Below are 23,648 nucleotides of genomic sequence, written 5' to 3'. Positions count from 1 at the left end.
AAGTTAAACTAAATATTGTGGTTTAGTTGGTGGATTTAGTTGTTCGAATTAAGTCAAAACTAAACTAGTTAAAGTTGTTAAGTTGTTTAAATAAGTTAAAATAAATATGTCAAAACTAGTTAGACTTAGAAAGTGGTTAAGTTGTTTAAATAAATTCAAATGTTATTTAGTTGATGGAATTAAAATTATCATTATTGTTTGTGTAGATGAATCCTGATCGTAGTTGGATGTATAATAGAAACAATCCTGGTCGAGCGGGTATGATTCCAGAATTTGCAGACGGTGTCATTAGATTTATAAATCATGCAATGACACTTGATGATTTTTTAAATTCAAGATTGATTAGGTGTCCGTGTGTTAATTGTGAAAATGTGAGATATCATACAACAGAGACTGTTGCTATGCATCTTATGATGAATGGATTCAAACCAGGGTATACAGTTTGGACTAGCCATGGTGAGGTTGAAAGTGACACTATGTTTAATAACTTTGTTGTCGGTGAAAGTAGTAGATCTACCGAGCATAATTATTTCCAAGGTTCTAGAATGTCAGATATGATTAATGATGCTTTTGGGATGCATTCTGATTTTGAACAAGGAGAAAATGTAGAAGAAGCTCCTAATGAAGAAGCAAACATCTTTTATGAACAATTGTGTGATTGTAGTAGTCCTTTGTTCAACGGGAGTCAACACTCTAAATTGTCTGTTGCAGTTAGATTGTTAAGTATCAAATCTGACAATAATATTTCTCAAGGAGCAATGGACTCTATGATAGAACTTATGAAGGAATTAGTTGATCCCAATGTAGAGATTCATGATTTTTATTATAAAGCAAATGCATTGGTGTCTAAGTTAGGACTCTCCTCGATAAGAATTGATTGTTGTGAAAAAGGTTGCATGTTATACTATAAGGATGGATTGAGCCACGTGCTCAAGAGATATATGTAAGAATTCCATTCAAACTAAAAAAAAATTCTTTTCCTTGTATATATTACATTCTTATTCGTAGAGTTCTTTGTTTAAATTACAGGATAGGTATATACGAATATCTCAGGAATATCGTAGTACACTACCTCTTGAGAGTCAGGACAGACCATTTACACAAGAAGAAAACGAGAATCTTTGGAAACAGAGTGTTGGTGAACTGATTAGAGGTTCAGTCTACGGCTATCCAGAAAAGGCGTATCAGAAGAAGAAGTCTTGGTATTGTGGTTCATCATCCTCAAGCTTTGATGGTGGGGATAGAGAGACAATATCTGCAATGGAGAGTAAGATAACTTATCTCTATGCCGAGCTTGCTGCTGTAGCCGAAAGAGAGAAGAAGAAAGAAGAAAGAGAGAAGAAGAGAGAGGAGGAGATTGCGGTAGCAAAGGAGGTAGAGAACAAGAGGTATGCAACGCTTCAGGCCCAACTAACTTTTCTTTTTGAATCAGGAAATATTCTTCCTCCATGTCCGGCTAGCAGTGATGGATCTGATCAGGAGGGTGATGAGAATGATAAGGAGAGTGAGGGTGATGAAGAGTAGTTGTATCTATTTGACATTTTAGACTTCTATATTTTTAGAATTGTTTAATTTGATCGTATTTTAGTTTATTTTGAAGTTGGATGAAGTTTATTTTGAAATAGTTTGTATATGTTGAAAATATTGTGTTGTTTTGGTTGGATGAAGTTTATTTGGCTTTGGGTTGTTTTGGTATGAATATGCAGGTGGGCAACTAAAAATTGCAGCAATTTGCTGCCTGTTTTGCAGCAAAAAATCGACCTCCGGAGGTCGGAATTTCAACATTACAAAAATAAAAATACCGACCTCCGGAGGTCGGAATTTCAACATAACAAAAATAAAAATACCGACCTCCAAAGGTCGGAATTTCAACATTACAAAAATAAAAATACCGACCTCCTGAGGTCGGAATTTCAAAAATACAAAAATAAAAATACCGACCTCCGGAGGTCGGAATTTCAACATTACAAAAATTAAAATACCGACTGTTGACACCCAATTTTGGCTCTCCACATTTAACTGTAGTTATAATTATAATAATAATAATAATAAAATATATATGTTATGAAATTTTTCATAGGAATAAAAAAAAAAATTATTTGACAATAAATTTATGTTATTTCTTATAAAAATTAAAGATATTATATTACTACTTACTTTCTCATTTTTTTAAAATAAATGTTGTTCTTCTTAAGAATTGAATCTATTTTTTTTTATTTCATTTTTTTTTTATTTCAAATATAATTCCTTTTGTCGCAATAGATATTTTTCATACATTTATTAAAATTAGAAAGCTTAGTTAATTGATGATTTACTAATTTATATTAATTTAATTTTAAGAGTGACTAATTTTATCAAATAAGCTAATCTTGCAAAATAATTATCACTTATGGCTATTTAATAAAGAAAGTAGTTATAATTTAAATGAATTTAATTTGAGCAAATTTGGCAATCCAAGTCTTATTGAACCGGCCAATCCGTGTACGCCACGTAGGCGAGCACATGGATTGTGCTTCTTTAGATTCGATCTCAGCCTTACAATCTAATCTAATGGCCTTAATTAATTCATTCTTTTACTATTATATATATATATATATATATATATTATTTATTTTTTAACTCTTTATTTTTACCAACCGTCCGATCAAATGATCGGACGGCCCAAATTAAATCCCAAAAATTCATCTTTTCCAAATAGTACAACCCATCATCCGCATACTTTTCTTTTTCCAGAACCTCCTCCTTCCCCATACGTTTCTCTTCCCAAAAAATGGCCCCTCTCCCATCAAACTCCCATCGATCTCTCTCCTCTGCCATCGTTTCCGCCTACAGACCACCGGAAAATGGCAATTTCCGGTGGTCATCAATATATCTCCCCACGCCGTCCATCAATCATGGCCTCTTCCTATCAACTTTAAGTCCCCTCCATCACCTTTCTTTGACACGGCCGTCAATAATCCCACCCTTTTCCCTTGTTACATGGAAAAGAAAACTCAAGAATAGAAGGAGATCTTAGGTCTCAAGTCTGAGGAGCCTAAAAAGGGTAATCTTTTCAAAATTTCACTCATCCCTCGCATTACACTATGGGTTTTAATAATTTTGAGTGTCAAATCCAGATTTTTGGAAGTCCAAATTTTGCCTATATAAGAGATGTTTTGCCTCATTCGAAGATCATGGATGAACGCCCAAAAGTAATCCACAAAACAGGGAAAAATCCAAGAATCGCTCAAAAAAAGCAAAAATCGCAGCCACTTCAAGTTTTGTTAGAGTTTGAATTTTTTTTTCTTGTCCTTCGGTTCTCTGTTTTGACTTTGAGTTTGGAGGAAGTTCTAAGTTGGAATCTTGACGTTGAAGCTCTTGTTTGCTGCCCCAGAAAAGGTACATATTTGTTACTCTTTCTCCTTTATCTTGTTGGTTGCGAATAAAAATGATCTGAGCTGTTGTATGTGAAATAGTGAATTGTTAATTTGAATCAATGTCTTATTTCGTCATGATTTATCTTATTCTTAAAATTATTTGAATCACTGTTTCGTTTTATTCAGAATAGTCTGAATGTTCATTGTTATCGAACCTCATTATGTTAGACGAATCTTTATTCTACTATTATCGTGCTTATTTTCGAGTACAGATCCATAGTTGTTGCCTGGATTAGTAAAGCTTCATTTTTTTGTGACCGTCTTGCAGAATGAATGATTCTTCCATTTATATTCATTTGGTCATCCCTTTTGTTATTAGAGGTTGTCCAAGTTTAGTTCGGTTGTGTCGTTTTCTGGGAATTGTTGGTACTGTTTCGTCACTTGCTGCCAGATAGTGTTATGACATGAACATGCCTCGTCTAAGTTATACTTGTCTAAACACATACAGTTAAGACCATTAAACTCATCCTAATCTGTCTTATTGCGCCGTTCTGTTAGCTTTAGTTGATCGCATTTACCTTTTAGCTAAAGATCTTTAAGTTAAATGGTTTGGAACGTACTTGCTGCCCAAATATCTGTATGTTAAACATTTTGACATGATTTGATGAATATTTTCACGTTTAAAAGCTCTCTTCCTGAATCAACCAAGTCTTAGGAATGGTAAAATATTTCCCTGTTTTCCCTTTTTTGTTACCTTTGTTGTCGTTTTGCTTTGAATCTATCGGGTTGATCTTAATACGCATTGGTCCCTAAATGATTAAGTTGGTTGTTTGATTCTCTGCGTCTATTTCGTCCGGGACTGGTGTTTTTCTAAAGTTAGTAATGAAGAAGGAAAATTTACTTTTGCTCAAGAAATAATGTGAAGTAGACAAGACCTGTAAGTTTTTTTGTCTATTTGGTGTGCTTCCAGTTGGTTTTAGTTGATTGTCTCCCTTCTCGTGATATCTTGACATAGGATAGAACACGAACGACTTCATGAATGTGATGCCTCATGCCTCCTTCTCTGTTTTGGCCTAAGTATGCATCATTTACTTTGCTGAAATTTCGCAGATTTCAGTTTGCACATAGCTGTTATCTTATGTTATTACGAATCTGGTAGCTTAAGACTAGTCCAGCTTTACTTAATAGTCCGCAGAAATATTTATAATATCATTTCTCTACTTCTTAAAATTTGGTTCTAAATGCAGATTGTGTCTATTCCTTAGAAACTATGTGTTATAATTGTTTGCTTCCCTTGCTAGGCTCAAAAGATGAATAAATACTTCTAAATCACATGCTCCATATCTAACTGTACATGAATCTTAGAAAGATATTAAGTTGTAAAAATCATGTCTACTAATGTGTTTATTGGTTTAAGTTGATTCAAATTTGTTTTACCAGGCGCCTATGTGAAATTCATTTTGATTTGCTTCTCATAAGTTTGAAGCTCATTTGCTAATTTTTATATATTTTTTTCTTTTCTCTTATTTTTGCACATGTACTTGGGAGCGCATTTGGAGTTGTGGCACAACTCCGTCTCTGTCCAAACCAGAGAAGCAACTAATAGCCGCATAAGCTCGTGTCTCGCAGCCCTTTATCGTGTCAAATAGTGTTCAGCGCTTTCTCTTTTTCTCCAAAGCTTCATATTTTTTTTACATATACTTACACTTATAATGTTGTCTTTCGACTAACATCCTACACATTAGTATTCACTCTTATATAAGCTTGCTTTTATTTTGTTTGGGTTTGTACGAATCAACTTAGAACGATGGGTAAGATGCAGCTGCCCACCTCGCTTCCCTTTAGATATTGGGTTCATTATAGTTATTTAGCTTATAATAATATTTTCCAACTAAGTTTTATTTGTTACTTGACGCTTTGTGGTTATGAAAGCATGTCTTCTCAAAGGAAGGAACTAGGGAACAATCTTTTCAAAAATATTAAGTACCTATTTCAGATTTGTGTTTGATAAACTAAGTGCTTAAAGTATGACTTTGGGTAGCCCAAAGTGCAGATTTTAGTACCCTAAAATGCAGATTTTGGTGGTTCGAAGTACAGATTTTAAGGTTGAGAGAAAATGCAGATTTTTATGATTAAATATATCACTTTCTTGATAGCTTAAGAGTGGTATATTGAGTCTCAAAAAATGCAGCTTTTGAGCTCAAAAAGTGTGCAGATTTTGAGCTCAAAATATACATAGTTTGAGTGTAAAAACTGCTGGTTTTGAAGCTCAAAACACTGCCCTTTTTGTGGGCATTGAAGTGCAAAATTTAAGTTTCAAAAATACAGATTTTAAAAGATATAAAAAAAAAAACTATAGCTTTTTTAACAACTTCATTTTTGCAGATTTTCAAGCGTAATGTGCAATTTTTCTTCGTTTGAAACCCACTTCTCTTAGGACCCTAAAGTGCATATTTTGAAACTAAAAACATTATAGTTTGAGAGATTAAAAGTGCACTATTTCTAAGAGTGCAAAACAAGTATTATAGTTTGTTAAGATTGTTGTTCTTTTAGTCTTAAAAAGAATGTGTGGCTTAAGTTGTTTGTTCCAAGTAAGACCAAATACTTCAAATTTAAATTTGCAAAAAAAAAAAACATATTTCCCTTTTCCTTCTTATCTATACACATTTATCACTACCCTTTTTAAAAAAAAATCTAATAGCTTGTTATCTTGTAGAGCTTATGAACAAATTTATTCATTTTTTTTGTTGCTATCTTATTAGCTTAAGTTTGACAATAACCGTGTTAGTAGCTCCTTAAAGGATGCTTAACGCTTCCTTTATGATAATAAAATTTCTTACCTAAAATTACACAAGTTAAATATACCATTAATCCTTAATCTTAGAATTATTTAGTTCAATATTTAGATTTTTTTTACCTTTGAAGTAATTAGACGCCAATTTTTAAACCTTAAAAAGCTAAAGGTAGAACAACCTTGAGTTGGATTACCTCAATAACTAGATCGATTTTATATTCTTTAAACCACCCTTTTATAAAGAAATTATGTTTACTATTATCATTATTGTTATTTTCAGATATTGCTGAAATATTTTAATCTCTTAGCATGTCATTTCAAGATTTTAGATATGCCAACAGATTCAAAATACAAGGTACATACATATATATGTCACACGCATAAAGGTACAAATCCTATATTTTAGTTTTTCTCTACACGTAACTTATCGTTTTTGTTACACTTCATGTTATTTTTCTCATATCTATTATCTCTTTTACGATATTACTTATTTTTTTTAATTTATAAATTCCTACACTTTCATATACATATTATTTTACTACATATGATCTATCGTCAATTTTTCCAACATGTAAATAAATAATGAATATTCATATGTTTTAAGCAACCTATGTGTACCTATCATACCTAAAGATCACAAACTTTATATAATATTTTAACATTTAGTATCATTATTATTTATTGTATTTGTTTGTTTATTTTAGAAAACTCCATTCTATATATTTTCATTCAAATTACACATCACATATTACTACATGTTTACACTCAACTACTATCTTATTTTTACGTCTTAATAAGACGACAAATTTTAGCAAATTCAACATCTATATATTTTTGGGATGACTTTATTATGATACACCTATCAATATATATTTTACATATGAATATATCGTATATTTAAGTACATTTATTTATTTATTTTACAATACTACTATTAAATATATTTTATAAGACACATATATGTCGTACCTTGTATTGTATCCTTTTCTTAAACTAACTAATATCTTATCGTTTAATCATTAAAACATAAATAAATAAACAAGTTTTCCTAATAATATTTTCCTAAATTGAGTTTAAGGACTATCTTCGGATAGGCTCTGAGGGGTGCTTAACACCTTCCCCTCGAGTAATCAAAACCCTTACTTAGAATCTCACTGGTTTCGCAAATCAAAACAGAGTTTACATTTACATATAAAAAATGGTTTTCCTAATATTTTCCTTAAAATTTAGGTGGCGACTCTAAGACAATAAAACAAACAAAAAGCAATTTTTTCCAAAATCAGAGTATCAGCCACATTATGTTGTGAACTGTTTCGGCCGATTCAAAATGGGGTGCGACAGCGTGGCGACTCTGCTGGGGACCTTACATAGGTTTTAACCTTAGAAAAACTCAATTTAGGAGCAACATTTGTGATTACGTGTTTATTTTTTCAGCTTGCTATTGATATATTGCTTTGATTGAAAGGTCACAAGTGAAATCCAAGTTTGTGTTCCTTATTTGTTTTAAGACACTACTTGTTACTGCTTTCCCTACATTGTCAATTGCACATTTCTATCGAGTCTTGGCCGTACACGCACACACTGTACACGCGAGGGGTGTTCCTGCACTCCTCCGAAACTCTCTTTGGATTCCTTAGTTTCAGAGTTGGTGCAGTTAAGATAGTGCACCTTCTCGCAATTATTCAGTCCCACTCTCAATCATCTAGGAACATAATCTTACTCTTATAATAGGTCATGTTGCATAGCCTTAGGCAAGACAATATACGGTATTGTCGTTGCATTTAGGAAACCACCCAAATGTCAATGAGTTTCTTCTTTAAAACTTAAGACATAAACTTTGTGTGAAATTGATATAAATTATCCAAACTTAAACACTTAACAGATTTGGAGCAAATAAACTCATCATACCCTTTACCCTTTCTTTCAGATGCAAATCAACCAAAACCTTCCTGATATCAGGATGATGACTGAGGTCCCCCGAACTTTGAAAGAGTGGTGGGGAAACATCCGAGTGGCCTACGGAAATGAGATTATGCTACATTTAGGGTCGTTAACTGATCTGCTGAATGTGGAGGCAAACAAGTCACTCATTACTCTAATGATTGAATTCTGGCAACCAACAACGGTGACCTTTCAGTTCACAGATTTTGAAATCACACCAACATTGGAAGAGATAAGTCAAATTGCTGACTTACCGTTGGCTGGCAGAGTACCTTTGGCCCCGCGCACTACGTCAGGAATCAATTTTCTCCAGTCTTTGGGTTTGAGGGTAGGCCAATGTTTGCGAAGAGTTGATGAAGGATGGGTCAAGTTGGATTATCTGTTTAAAAGGTTCAGTCGTCGAGATAGCTATGATAGGTTCCATCAAGAATTCTTCATCTCCAGGGTTGATTGGGAAAGACTCAGGGCTATTGTCTTCGTGACGACCTTTTTGGGTATTATGATTTTCCCAAAGAAAAAAGGGTGTGTCGACATCAACCTACTGCCTATGATCATCTTCATGTTTAGGGGACCTATTAGAGTGACCATCGTACCCATGATCTTGGCAGAAATATTTCGATCATTATCCCTTTGCTCTAGAGGATATGATCACTTTAAGGGAAGTAACTTGTTACTGCAGATTTGGGTGTTGGAACACTTTTATCAAAGACATGCAGAAAATGGCGTTGAAGCAGACTTACGCAACAAAATCAGAAGCCATGCAACGAGATTGAGCATGTGGGATGCCCCAAGTGATGAAGATGGTTGGCGCCTTTTCCTGACCCATGTCACAGGGAACCGCATTCAGTGGCGACTACCGTGGGTCCATGGCCGAGTATTGTCGTTGCATTTAGGAAACCACCCAAATGTCAATGAGTTTCTTCTTTAAAACTCAAGACATAAACTTTGTGTGAAATTGATATAAATTATCCAAACTTAAATACTTAACAGATTTGGAGCAAATAAACTCATCATACCCTTTACCCTTGAAATTGATATTTTTCAATTCCTAGAAGCTTTTCTCACAAGTTTCAGACCATTGAAATTTCACTGTATTCTGAGTCAACTTGGTTAAAGGAGACAAAATAGACTAGAACCTCTCTACAAACCTTCTATAATAGCCAGCTAAACCCAAGAGACTCCTAATATCAGTTGGAGATGTTGGTCTAGGCCAATTCTGCACTGCCTCAATTTTCTGAGTATCAACCTTAATTCCATCACCAGAAACTATGTGTCCCAAGAATGCCACAAACTCAAGCCAAAACTCACACTTAGAGAACTTGGCATACAACTCCTTATTTTTCAAAGTCTGAAGAACTATTCTGAGATGGCTAGCATGATTCTCTTCATTCCTTGAATAGATTAGTATGTCATCAATGAGGACGATAACAAACATATCTAAATAAGGTTTGAAGACTCTATTCATAAGGTCTATGAACGTTGCTGGTGCATTAGTTAAACCAAACGACATGATCAGAAACTCATAATGACCATAACGGGTCTTGAATGTTGTCTTTGGAATGTCACATTCCCTTACTTTCAACTGATGGTAACCTGATCTGAGGTTAATTTTCGAGAAACAGGAAGCACCCAGAAATTGATCGAAAATATCATCAATCCTCGGAAGAGGATACTTATTCTTGATGGTATCCTTGTTCAACTGGCGGTAGTCTATACACATCCTAAGGGAACCATCTTTCTTTCTCACAAACAAGATCGGAGCTCCCCAAGGTGAGACACTTAGTCGAATGAAACCTTTATGTAGGAGATCTTTCAACTGCTCTTTCAACTTTTTCAACTTTTTCAACTTTCTTGGTGCCATTCTATATGGTGGAATAGAGATATGACGAGTATCTGGAATGAAGTCTATGCCGAAGTCTATTTCTCTCTCAGGAGGGACTCCGGGTAAATCATCAGGAAAGACTTCTGGAAACTCTTTTACTACTGGAACTGACTGAATATGAGGTATCTCAACACTAGGTTCATTAACTCGGATTAAGTGATAGACACACCCCTTAGAAACCAACTTTCTTGCCTTATGGTACGAAATGAAACGGCCCATAGGCACTGCTGAACTGCTTTTCCACTCTAAGACTGGTTTATTTGGAAACTGAAACTTGACTACTCGAGTTCTACAATCAATGGAGGCATAACATGCATGAATCCAATCCATACCTAGAATAACATCAAAATCTATCATGTCTAACTCAATTAAGTCAGTCATGGTACTCTTGTAATTGACGGAAATGGGACAATCATGATAGACTCTCTCTGCTAGAATAGACTCACCAACATCCATAGAAACACTGAATGGTTCACTAAGTTGCTCAGGAATAACCTCAAAATTCATAGCAGCATAAGGAGTTACAAAAGATAAACTTCTTCCTAGATCTAGCAAAGCATAAACAGTAAGGTCAAAGACTTGGATCATACCGGTGACAACATCTGGCGAATCCTCTTTCTCTTGGCGACTATTAATAGCACATAAGCAGTTTGTTCCTCCGCGAATTCCGGAAGTAGTCCCTCTAGGTGCAGCTCTGTCTGGTGGAACAACTGAAGAAGAATGGGCTTTGTTGCCCCCATTAGCTTTACCTTGCCTGTTCTCAGGACAGTCCCTCATAAAGTGACCATTCTGACCACACTTGAAACAACCAGTAGATCCCTCACGACAAATACCTGGGTGGTTCCTACCACACTTAGCGCAAACATGAGGCTTACTACCCCTTTGCGCTATACTACCCTGAGAATAGGCAGGCTTAGCTCTGAACTCGTCCCCTGATGTCTTAGCCCTCTTATTTTTAAACTCTTCTCTATCTTTCATTTTATCTTCCTTAACTTGTTGTACATGAATCATAAGCCTTGCTAGGTCCATATCCCCTACCAGCATAACCGTCTTGCCTACCTTGCTTGACTGATGAGACAACCCAGCAACAAATAAACTCATCATGTTTCTCATGTTAGCAACCACCTCCAGAGAATAGTGGGAAAGTTGTGCGAACTTCAGACTGTACTCATGAACACTCATAGACTGAGGATTAAGGGTGAGAAACTCTGTTATCTTTGTTTCTCGCAACTAACGGGGAAAGAAACGCCCCATGAGAGCACTCTCAAACACAGCCCAACTCACTATTGGCGCATCATCAGCCCTATTTTTTTTTATTGGTCGAATTAGATTCTTGTGACACCCTTCATTTGGTATGCAGCTAGTTCCACCCTCTCCTCATTAGCAACACGTATCACATCAAATAACATTTTCAGCTCTTCAATGAAATTCTCCGGATCCTCAGTGAGACTTGAACCTGTGAAGCTTGGTGGGTTCATCCTCAAAAGCTCACGGATCCTTGAAGTATCAGTCACTTCCTATCGATTATCTCTATGTCCAACTTGATAGGTCGCAACTTGACTTAACATCCGAATAGTTGCACAAAATTCAGCATGGGTGACCTCTCCTTAGGGTTGCACTTCTAGTGCATTAAGTACCCCTTGTTCCTCAACATTTCTCCTGACAGGATGACCTCTGACTACTCTTCGTGAAGGCATAATTATCTGAAACACGCACAAGCACGAATTAGAAGGAAACTTTTTTAGAGATAAACTCTAACACACGAAATGAGTGTGAAAGAAGTGAGAAATTTTCCTAAATGTTGCAGCCTCCTAATTATAGATGTGGCACGCTTCACATCGACAAATAGGACTCTACAGACACGGCTTCATAGAATACCTAGGACTCTTGAACTCTAGGCTCTGATACAAAGTTTGTCACACCCTGAGCCTACACCCTGGGCGAGACTGGCATTTGAGAATCATTGCTGGCCCCAAGCGAACCCTTGGCCTGGTTTACTTACTAAGCGAAAGACTTAAACATAAGAGATATAGCTCATGCAATAACTTGAAATATAATAACTTAGCCAAAAATGGCAACTCAAGTCTTAAACGTATACAACTGAAATGAATAAAACTAAAGAACTAATACTATATGTCTATGAATCCTCTAAAACAAAGAGAGATGTCGGGACATGATCCCCGATCATCCTAACAACTGAAAAACTAGAAAACAAATGATAAAAAAGTCCTGCAAAATGCAAAGAGGTTCACCAACTGATTTGGAGTGCTGGACCTGATCAACGAGGCGCTAGATGTTGATCCTGGTTACCTGTGTCTGCATCATCTTATGATGTAGGCCAACTGGCATCAGTACATTGAATGTACGAGTATGCGAGTTGGAATGCTAAATACAACATAAGCTTAAAAAGATTCTGAAAGAAACACTTACCTTGGCTCTTCTAACTCATGAATACTTAACTGAACCCATTTCATTATAAGACAATTTAAAACAAGTGCAATATAAAGAAAAAGAAAAACTGTTTAAAACATGATGTCAACTTATAATCATAATATCATAAAAAAACATACCATGCTTCCTCTCAAAGTCTAGTTGTGCAATGCATGAAAGAAGTCTAATACCTACATTTATACTAAGCAGAACCCCTTAAGAAACCATGCAATTACTGGTGTGGAAGTTTGTCTAACCAACAACCATCACTATGAGCCTAAGTGGTGATACAACGTTTTTACCATCACGCTGCCAGACTGTCCTATACTTTGCCATCATAGAGAACTACTTAACTTAGTGGATCCACTAGCTTAACTTATGTGATCATCTAAATAGTATGACCCACTAATACCCATGATGGCTACATAGTTTATGGAGACTTGAGTTAATATGAACTCGCATCCCCATATCGGTGCTCAATAGTACTCCCAAAAAATATACTTAACTCATATGTTTTAAAAACAAACTTCTTTCTTTGGTTTGAGATAATTACTCAAAACTTAGCTTAATAGCTCTCTTGGAATCGATGTTCCCTTTTCTTGCTCAAATGTGAAACAATTTTATAAACCCTTTGGGAATACTTTGTTCCCTTATAGCTTTTTGAGAAATGAACTCAACTCTTTACTCTTTGCTTAACTTGAAACTTTAGTCTTAAAACAAAGTTAAAACGTTTGTTAAAGACTTTTGAAAACTATGCGTTGACTTGCTTCTCTTGACTTTGATCTTGACTTTCCTTAAATTGGATTATCGATTCAAGGTTCATGATCTCATATTTATGGATGATTTCATGATGTTTAGATGTACCTTAGAGTGTTGGAATCAACTTAGAAACATAGGTACATTGTTAGGGAACAAGTACGTAAAGGTGGGGAACGAATGGGGAGAACTGGAGTCCCTGGCGCTCTAAGAGGCGTGGGGCGCCACCCCTCAACTTTCAGGGACTGGTCTGGGGCGCGCTGGCTGGCGCGGCGCCCCAAGGGTGAACATTCAGGGACCCTTTTGGGGGGCGCTGGCTGGCGCGACGTCCCACCCCCATACCCAGGTGTTTGTTGACTTTTCTTCTCCATGTTTTTATCTCCAAACCATCTGAACTCTAATGGTTCTTTCCCCAAACACTTAGAATCCTTTATACCCTCAATATATATGATAGATTCAAACCAAAATTACACCCGGAAACATGAATCAAATCATCAAGAAACCTCAACAACACAACCCCCAAGAATTCAACAAAACTTTCAACAATGTTTATCAAGAACTCAATTTCTAATCATTCAAAGAATTAAATTCACTGAATTGAATCATGTTTGGCGCGTGGGTGAACTAACCCAACACTATGTAGTCTCACATACCTTGTAGGGATCACCCCCGACGAAATCCACACGCAAAGCTCGAACAATTCTTGATTTCTCTTCTCTTTTCTCCTCCTTTCTCTTTTCTCCAAGCCCTAGTGTGAACTCTAACTTTTCTAAACTGAACAAAAATCTTATTTTACCCCAATTAACTGCTAAAAATGAATTAGAATAATTAGGTAAGGAAAAAACTAATTTACCCTTCCAAAGCCCGGATTTGGACATTTCCTTAATCCAACAGCCCTACTTCCAAAGGGGATAACTTACTCATATGAACTCAGAATCGTGCAAACTTGGTGGCGTTGGAAAGATAATTCCAAGAACATTCCAACCATATCTGGAAGTACACCAAACTCATAATGAGCAAGGAGTTATAGCCGTTTGAAATTGACCAAAACCTCACTTTTAACTTAACTTAAACAAATTTCCAGATTTCAATTCTTTCCAAAAATCACAATGTCCAATTCTTAGCTTCTTCCTAGATATTTTGAATTGTGAGATGTTACTATATTCTAACCAAATAAATAGAACAAAACAAAACTTTGAATAATTGTTTCTCTAGGCATTGTTTATAGTTTAAAACTCCACAAACTCCAAGTCAACTCGTAGATTAGAAACCTCTTTGATATGGATACAAAGGTGCTCTCATCAAATCCTGAAAAAGTAGTCATTTAGAAATGCATATATGCTATAAATAAATTTAAAATACATACAAACGCAGTAAAGAAAACCCACCATAAATGAGGTGGGATATGAATCAGCGAGGCCACTTTTCCCTTGAAAAGGTTTTGAATATGCTGAGAATTCCTTGAAAAAGAAATGATTAAATAAAAGAAGAATTTGTTAGCTAAAAAGAGAATGATGCATAAAGAATAAGTCTCAGTCAAAATTGACATAATTTATCAAACTAAACGCTTACCATTGTAGGATCTGCATTAAGGAATGTTTCCATGCTATTGAATTCCTCTTCGACATTAGTATGTGAACTGCAAATTAATCAAATAGTTGAAACATGTGATTTATTTAATGAATACGCCTCAAAATTCTAAATTTATTAAAGTAGATTGAAAATTAAATATCAAACTATAAAATTACCTTACTCCCTTGCCCTTTTTCATGATTTTGGTTTCCTTTTTTTATTTCTGCAAAGAGCTTCTTTTAGCTTTCTGAGAACTTTCTAAACCACCTTTCATTCTCAAAGAACGAGGACGTCTTTTAGTAACCACATGGAGGGTCAAGCAAACTAAAATTTTCCCTTTGTTCACTTGAGTTCAAAATCATATAAGACTCATTAACTTGACCATCACATACATTATCATTCACATCCTCGTATGGAAGTTCAATAAGTTGTTCACATAATTGCAACAATCTTTCATATGTAAATTTATAATGCTTTTTTGATCGAGTAGCTCATTCAGAAAGCCCAAGAGAATGCATCATAATTTTATTAAACCATATAGTGGAAAACTTCAGATTATCCACAAGCGATCCTGCACTTGAAATGTCATTAACTTTTTCTGTGATTGCATACCTTGTCCATCGATCCTATAAATAACATGGTAGAAGTGAGTGAATCTGTTTCTTTATAAATATCATAAGCACGTGTCTACATATAATTCCCATGAACTCAAATTTATGACAAGAACAAGTAGCATTTTTTTTAATTCAAGATTCAATCTAACAATATATGTCGGTGTTTGTCTTTGAAACAAATGCACTTTATAGATATGTATTCCATCTTGAACCTCAATTTTTTTGAAATAAATTTTTGAGATTGAATCAACTCTTCTTGAAATTTGTGAAATATTTTTCTGGTATATATTTTGGCTGCTTCATCCTCCATTGGATATAATGCTTTCAAGATAGCCTTTGAATGTTTTGTCTTATAATCCTTCTCCCTTACTTTGTCATACCTAGCGTCAACAACTTTATCATATTGCGTCACAAATACACTCATTGGTGTACTAGAGTTAAGATAATCTTTAAAGTATTTATTCATACTTTCACTTCTTTGAGTTGTTGACATTCCAGCACAAAAAGTAGTTCGCACATATGTTGAAATCCATTTCTCTCGAATTGCATATATCCTACGCAACCAATTATGTTTTTCTAAATTGTCATTTTCATTATATCAATCCAAGCAGTTTCAAATTCCTCGGGAGTTGTTGTATAATGTAAACACTTACTAAACTCACTTTTAAAATCATCAAATTCATGAAAAACATGACTTAGATATTCAGGAATCTTCTTCTCAATGTGCCACATACAAAAATGGTGTCCACTATTTGGGAACATCTTTGCAACTGCATTTGTTATTGCAGTATCTTGATCTGTGATTATTGTACGAGGGGAAATACCAAACATAGCATCTAGCCAAGTGTGAAGTAACCACTGAAAAGTTTCTTCTGTTTCATCCCAAAGAAGATCACATCCAAATAAAATAAATTGGTGATGGTTATTAACTCCGGTAAATGGAACAAAAAGGCATCTTATATTTGTTTGTCAAGTATGTAGGATCAAATAGGACAATATCTCTAAAATTCTTGTAAGTTGTCCTAGACCTAGCATCCACCCAAAAACAATTAGCTAAATAACCCTCTACATCCATTTGTATTGCATAAAAGAATCTGGGGCTATCAGATTGTCGCTTTTGAAAGTATTTCAACATCAATTGTGCATCTCCTTTCTCAAGATAATTTTGAATTTTAGTGCTCAAATAATTCTAAATATCTCGTCCTGTTAGATTGAGACTCTCTACGCCTCCAGCATGAGTAATTGATGAGTCCACAAATTGGACTCATTTAGGGCTTTATTTTAATAGAAATAGTGTCCTCGAATGATTGTTTTATCTCAATACTAGATTAAAATGCTTAAGTTTCAGGTATTTGAAATTTTATTGGAAGCATAGACACTTAGGCGTAAAACGGAGCAAAAGGAGCTGAAAAGAACAAGAAATGAAAGTCTGCAGATCACCGAGTCCAACTCGGCGAGTCGCCGAATTGACATGCACCACCCTTTGTTTCAGTACGTGAAGCCTTAAAGGAAGTGGATCGAAAGGCGAGGAAATGAGCAATCCGTGAGGAAGGAGCAGTCGGCGAGTCGCCGATTAGTTTCGCGAATCAGTACTGTACCACCCAATGATCCAGAATACGAGGATGCTGAAGGCAAGACACTAAAGGCGATGAGCTGATTAAAGGGCAGATCGTCGAGTTCATCGGCAATCTCGACTAATGTCGCCGAACAATCCTTCGCAGGACAATCTGTGAAAACTATAAATACTAGTTAGAGTTGTAGTCTTAGGGTGGAACATTTTTAGAGTAAAATTTATTATTAGTCTATAGTATTTTTCAGTATTTTTCTCTTAAGTTTGGAGAGGGTTTTGTGGAGACTTGAAGAAAGGATTCATCTTTCCCAAATTGGAAGTAGATCTTCTTTATTCTTCTTCCGTAGCTTAATTCAAGGTTTAATTTTTTATACCCAGTTGATTTCTTTATCATGTTAGGTATAATTTCTAATTTCTTAATGTGTGGATAAAAAACCCCATTCTTGGGGTGTGATTTAGCAAATATGGGTTGATATTCTTGTTGGGTCTTGCTTACTGATAGGTTAGATGTATTTTAATGGTTATTTCACCTAGTGGTTGTGGTTTAATCTAAAGGGTTTGTAGTTGCAAATACAAAGCCACTCATGTGTTTTCGGCTTGCCCGAGAGGGAACTTATTTCCATTTAAAGCTTAGGCTAGTCACTATTATCTTGCAAATTTCCTATTGAAAGCATGTACCCAACGATTTATCTCAACTTGTATTGCAGTCACATCCCAAGAACCTTCCCCATACTTGATTTTCTTGTTTATTTTTTTGTTTTATCACTTGTTACAAAACCCCTTTTGATAGTTGACACTTCTGTGTCACCCCCTTTAATTTACAATGAATTTTATCGCAAATGTTTTTAGCTACGACTAATTCAAACAAAATTCTCATTGGCTACTGATTCTCAAAACCACTCCCTTGGGACACGACCTCAACCCTTGGTTGGGCTACTATATTATCGACAATCGTAGACACTCATACCGTAGGATAGTGTCGTTGGTCACGAAAAGCATCAGTAATCAACACTGATGCAATTTTACTCGTACGAATACCAGAATTATTTAAGAGATCAATAAGATTTTTCTTAGCCTCTGATTTTTTTCTTTTTGATCGCAAGAATTTCTGACTATTAGGAGAAGCAAGTTCATGATTATGATTTGAGACAAGTATAGCTATAACCTACTTTTCTTCTTCTTTCTTTGACATATATATCATTACTTTGCACCCTTCTCTAGTCTCATCTCGTAGCTTATTACTCTCAAGAGTTTTCTTTGAACAAAATCCTTCTTTTGAACAAACAAACTCTTGACCAATAATTGATTTATCTTTTCTTAATCTACTAATTCAATTTTTGCGCACACTAAAACCATTACAATGAGCATAATCAAGATAAAATTTAAATCCAATATTGAGTGATTGAAATTTCATACCGATGTGAGGCTCTCTTAATTCTTGATCACCTAATATAGGAGTAAAAGGTACAACTGCATTCATGTTGCTGCCTATATCCTCCAAGGAATCTTCAATTTGAAATCCTTCTTTTGAACAAACAAACTCTTGACCAATAATCTGTTTGCGAACCCAATCAGCATCATTCAACTCAGCTTCCTGGATAATTCTCAACGAAGGTATTTCAACTTCTGCAGGTATAACTGTTTCTTCTCTATATACTAACAAGTATGAAGTTGCTCCGACTGACTTTCTGACAGTCGTTATGTATCCCAACAAAGCATAGGGCAACATCTCATGCCAACCTCTGTGATTGTCAATCATTTTCCTCAGAATCTTCTTCATGTTCTTGTTAGCGGCTTCTACAGCTCCATTTATTTGGGGACAATAGGCAGTTGAGTTTCGATGAGTAATCTTGAATTGTTCACATATCTCTCTCATCAAGTGACTGTTGAGATTCGCTCCATTATCAGTAAAAATGGATTCTGGTACTCCAAACCTACATATCAAATTGTTGCGAACAAAATCATCTACAACTTTCTTGGTCACCGACTTATATGAAGCCGCTTCCACCCACTTGGTGAAGTAGTCAATGGCAACCAAAATGAATCTGTGTCTGTTAGAAGCGGCTGGCTCTATAGGACCAATGACATCCATGCCCCAAGCTACAAAAGGCCAAGGTAAACTCATAACATTGAGTTCGTGAGGAGGGACTCGAATCAAATCACCATGCACTTGACATTTATGACATTTCTGCACAAACTTGCAACAATCATGTTCCATAGTCATCCAAAAATAACCGGCTCGAATGATATTCCTAGCCAAAGCGAGTCTATTCATATGAGTACCACAAACTCTGAAATGTATTTGTTCAAGGAGGTTTGCAGCCTCAATAGCATCGACACATCTTAGAAGGCCTAAATCTGAAATCCTCTTATAAAGGATTTCCCCGCTTGGAAAGAAATTGTTAGCCATACGGCATATCGATTTCTTCTGGTTAAACGTTGCATTCTCAGGATAAGTCCTGGTCTCCAAATACTTCTTTATATCAAAGTACCAAGGCAGTCCATCTGGCTCTCCTTCAACATGTGAACAATGAACATGATGCTCTTTTACCTCTATAACCAAATGATCAATATAACTTGTATATAAATGTTTAATCATTGAGGCAATAGTGGCAAGAGCATCGACCAACTCATTATGTGTCCTGGGAGTGTGTCTGAATTCGATCTTGCGAAATCTCTTACACAACTTTTGTATATACTGCACATATGGTGTGATCTTCGGGTTCTTCACGGCACATTCTCCTTGAACCTGGTGAATTAGCAAGTCTGAATCTCCAATAACCAGAAGCTCATGAACATTTATGTCGATGGCCATCTTCAAACCAAGGATACAAGCCTCGTATTATGCCATGTTGTTAGAGCAATCAAATCAGAGTTTAGCCGCCATAGGATAGTGCTGACCAGATTCTGACACTAAAACTTCCCCGATACCTTTTTCTTGGTGGTTTGCCGCTCCATCAAAGAATACTCTCCAACCAGGGTATGCTTCAGAAATATCTATACCCACAAATGAAACTTCCTCATCGAGAAAATAGGTCTTGAGCGGTTGATACCATCATCAACTGGATTCTCCGCAAGATGTTTAGCTAAGGCTTGTGTTTTTATAGCCTTCTAGATCACATACATAATATCAAACACACTTAAAAGCATTTGCCAACATCCCAGTTGGCATTGCTTTCTGGAAAATATACTTCAACGGGTCCATCCTGAAAATAAGGTATGTGGTATAAGAAGATAAATAATGTCTCAACTATTGAGCGATCCAAGTGAAAGCACAATATGTTCTCTCTAAAAGAGTGTAACGGGCCTCATATGGAGTGAATTTCTTGCTCAAATAATAAATGGCTCGTTCCTTCTTCCCAGTTTCGTCATGTTGACCAAGCACGCATCCAAATGTGTTATCCGAGACAGACATATATAGCAATAACGGGCTCCCTTCTCGGGGAGCAACCAACACCGGCAGATTGGACAAATAATTCTTGATGGCATCAAAAGCAGTTTGACATTCTCCGGTCCATTTAGACAGAGTATCTTTTTTCAACAACTTGAAGATGGGCTCACACACCACGGTGGATTGAGCTATGAACAGGCTAATGTAGTTCCACCTTCCCAGGAAACCTATCACTTCTTTCTTTGTCTTCGGAGGAGGTAACTCTTGAATTGTTTTTATCTTCGAAGGGTGAAGCTCAATGCCCCTCCTACCGACTATAAATTCCAGCAACTTGCCACCTGGCACCCCAAAAGTACATTTAGCGGGATTTAGCTTCAAATTGTACCGACATAGGCGATCAAAGAATTTCCTCAAGTGAGTCAAGTAATCTGAACTCTCGCAGGATTTGATTATGACATCATCTACATACACCACACTCTCCTTATGAATCATATCATGAAAAATGGTTGTCATAGCCCTCATATAAGCAGCACCAGCATTCTTGAGACCAAAAGGCATCACCCGATAATGATATACACCCTCAAGGCGTAATGAAGGCTGTTTTTTCTACATTTTCTTCATCCATCAGGATCTGGTGATTGCCCGCATAACAATCCACAAATGACTGTATCTCATGCTTAGCACAGTTATCAATGATAATGTGAATGTTTGGCAATGGAAAATTATCTTTCAGGCTAGCTTTGTTGAGATCTCTGTAGTCGACACCAATTCTGATCTTTCCATTTTTCTTGGCCACTGGAACAATATGGGCCAACCAAGTTGGATATTGTGTCACTTCCACCACTGGGGACTCGATCTACTTTGTAATCTCCTCTTTGATTTTCAAACTCGGCTCTGGCTTAAATTTTTGGGTTTTCTGCTTTACCGAACTGAAATCTAGGTTGATCAGCAGCTTATGAGACACCATGTTTGTACTTAGCCCCGGCATATCTCTGTACGACCAGGCAAATACATCAATGTATTCTCTGAGCAGACGAACCAGGTCCTTTCTTTGAGCTTCAGTCAGATGGACATTGATTCTTACTTTTTTGACACACTCCTCATCTCCGAGATTCACAGTCTCAGTTTCTTCCTAATTTGGTTTGTGTTGATTCTCAAATTGTCGAAATTCTTCGACAACATGTTTGGGTAACTCATTTCCTTCTACAAATTCTTCGCATTCATAATCACCTGCCTTATTTTGTTCACTCGGTTCATGACATGACATGACAATGGCATGTTTTAAATTATTATTACTGAAATCATAAACAAACAAAGTTAGGAAAGTAAAATATAAACAGAAAAGTAAATTAACATATTTTCGATAAAAGAGGTTTTCATTTACATTGAAAAATTAGCACAAACTTTGGCCATGGCTTAGGGCCATTTCACCTTTTTTAAACATCACGGGGAAATTTAAAAACTCAAAGAAGTAAAAACGGCATAAAGGGTAGGTCTTGGGCCTCTCCGGACTACCACCGATTTTAAAAACAAATATAAACACGTGTCCTTTCTACCGAGATGAGCGGGGAATCAGGAGAGGTGCGGAGGTCTAATTTTGCAATTGCTCCTCAGGTTCTGCATCACAGATGCCTGATGTACCAGCCTCTTCCTCGATGACCGCATCAATCTCCTAAAAAAGGCCCCAGATTCCTACCCCGAGACCACCATTATTAACATATTCTCGCACCGGGAATGACAGGTACAAATGAGGAATCGGCCTAGCCAATGTTTGATCAACACTTTTGTTCTTTATCTCTACTTCGTCATATGTTGGCACATATCCCAAACCAAACTTTGCTCATTTGGCGGAGATCTGATTAGGCTCGACAATTCCTTGAAAATGTTTCCCCAATCCAAAACCTGGTTTGAAACCGCTCCGGAGCATAGCAATAGGAATCATCTTGTACACAGAAAGCATATGAGGCGGTGGAGCAAAGTCATCACCAGTGGCATTTACCAGCTCCACCGTGTAAAAATCGCAACCTTGGGAGACCTCGTCAATGATCAGTGCTTATCCATTGGAATGACTTCCTTCACCGTGAATGACCAATTCCTGGTCCTTCCAAACAAATTTTATCAATTAGTGAAGAATAGAAGGCACATCCCCAGCCATGTGGATAAATGGTCTTCCCAGAAACAAATTATAACTGGTATTTATGTCCAACACCTGAAACTCCACATTGAATTCCGCAGGACCCATCTGAATATCTAAGTTTACTGTACCCAATGTGTCTCTTTGCACTCCATCAAAAGCCCTCACATTGACTTGATTCTGGTGAACCTTTCCCAAGTCGAAGCTTAGCTGTTTCAAAGTCAAAAGTGGGCAAATATTGAGACCGGATTCGTCATCGACCAAGACATGATTTATTACCTTATCTCGACACATAATAGTGACGTGCAGAGCTTTGTTATGCATCTTGCTTTCAAAAGGCAGCTCTTCATCACAAAAACTAATGTGGTATCCTCGAACGACTTGGTTTATCGTGGCTGCAAAATTATCACTGTTAGTATCCACAGGCACATAAGTATCATCCAAAACCTTCATCAACATTTGCCTATGCAGTTGAGAATCAACAAAGCCCATATAGAAATCTGAGCGAGTGTTTTCTCCAAATGTTTCACGATCGAGTAATCTTTTAGTTGCATCTTTCTCCAGAATTCTTCTGCTTCTACTTCACTAATTTGCGTTTTAGGTTGATCCTTTTTTCTGCACTCTCTGGGCTAACTCTTCTGGTGTGTATACCCTGGGTAGCAGTCATTTCAATGACAAACGGTCGGGTAAGAGTTTCTCTTGGCACCCAGGCAAAAGTCTGCTCGGGTGTCAGAATCACAAATTCTTTCTTTTGTCTAATGCTCAACGAAGCTACAACCCTTTCCAGTTCTTCAGGAGCGATCGGAACTATTGTCTTTGTCACGCACCAATCATCATCCATCTCTATCATATTGATAGTGACACCTCCATGATTTTTCAAAGGATTACTATTGACATTGGGCGCGACTGTCTGGAAAGAGACCACTTTTTGGTCAATCACGTCTTGGATCTTGTGTTTTACGTTGATACAGTCCTCAATATCATGTCCAACACCGTTGGACTGATATGCACACCTCTGATTAGGTCTATAAAACCTTGAGCTAGTGTCAATCGGCTTGGGCCCCACTAGATGAATATATCCTGCCGCAGTTAATCGCTCAAACAACTTTGTTCGCCTTTCAATGAGCGGAGTGAAAATTCTAGCGGGCTTCTTCTCAAATATAGGACGTGGGGGATCATAATTTCCTTATTGAGGGGAGGTATTTGAC

At 36.4% G+C, this 23,648-nt stretch overlaps 1 protein-coding gene and 1 pseudogene across 1 annotated transcript in view; both read right to left on the bottom strand.

The window, feature by feature from the left end:
- LOC125834078 (uncharacterized) overlaps nucleotides 1-23,648 on the bottom strand; it is a 198,416-nt gene that overhangs the window by 95,009 nt on the left and 79,759 nt on the right. The gene's annotated exons all lie outside the window — the stretch shown is intronic.
- LOC125834073 (protein FAR1-RELATED SEQUENCE 5-like) lies at nucleotides 14,461-15,838 on the bottom strand (annotated as a pseudogene).

This window comes from Solanum verrucosum, unplaced genomic scaffold, assembly GCF_900185275.1.
Source record: "Solanum verrucosum unplaced genomic scaffold, falcon-dt-bn FXZP01000108.1, whole genome shotgun sequence".
In the NCBI taxonomy this organism is placed as follows: domain Eukaryota; kingdom Viridiplantae; phylum Streptophyta; class Magnoliopsida; order Solanales; family Solanaceae; genus Solanum; species Solanum verrucosum.
The sequence above is the reverse complement of the archived record's forward strand: the minus strand, read 5'-3'. Positions and strand labels throughout refer to the sequence as shown.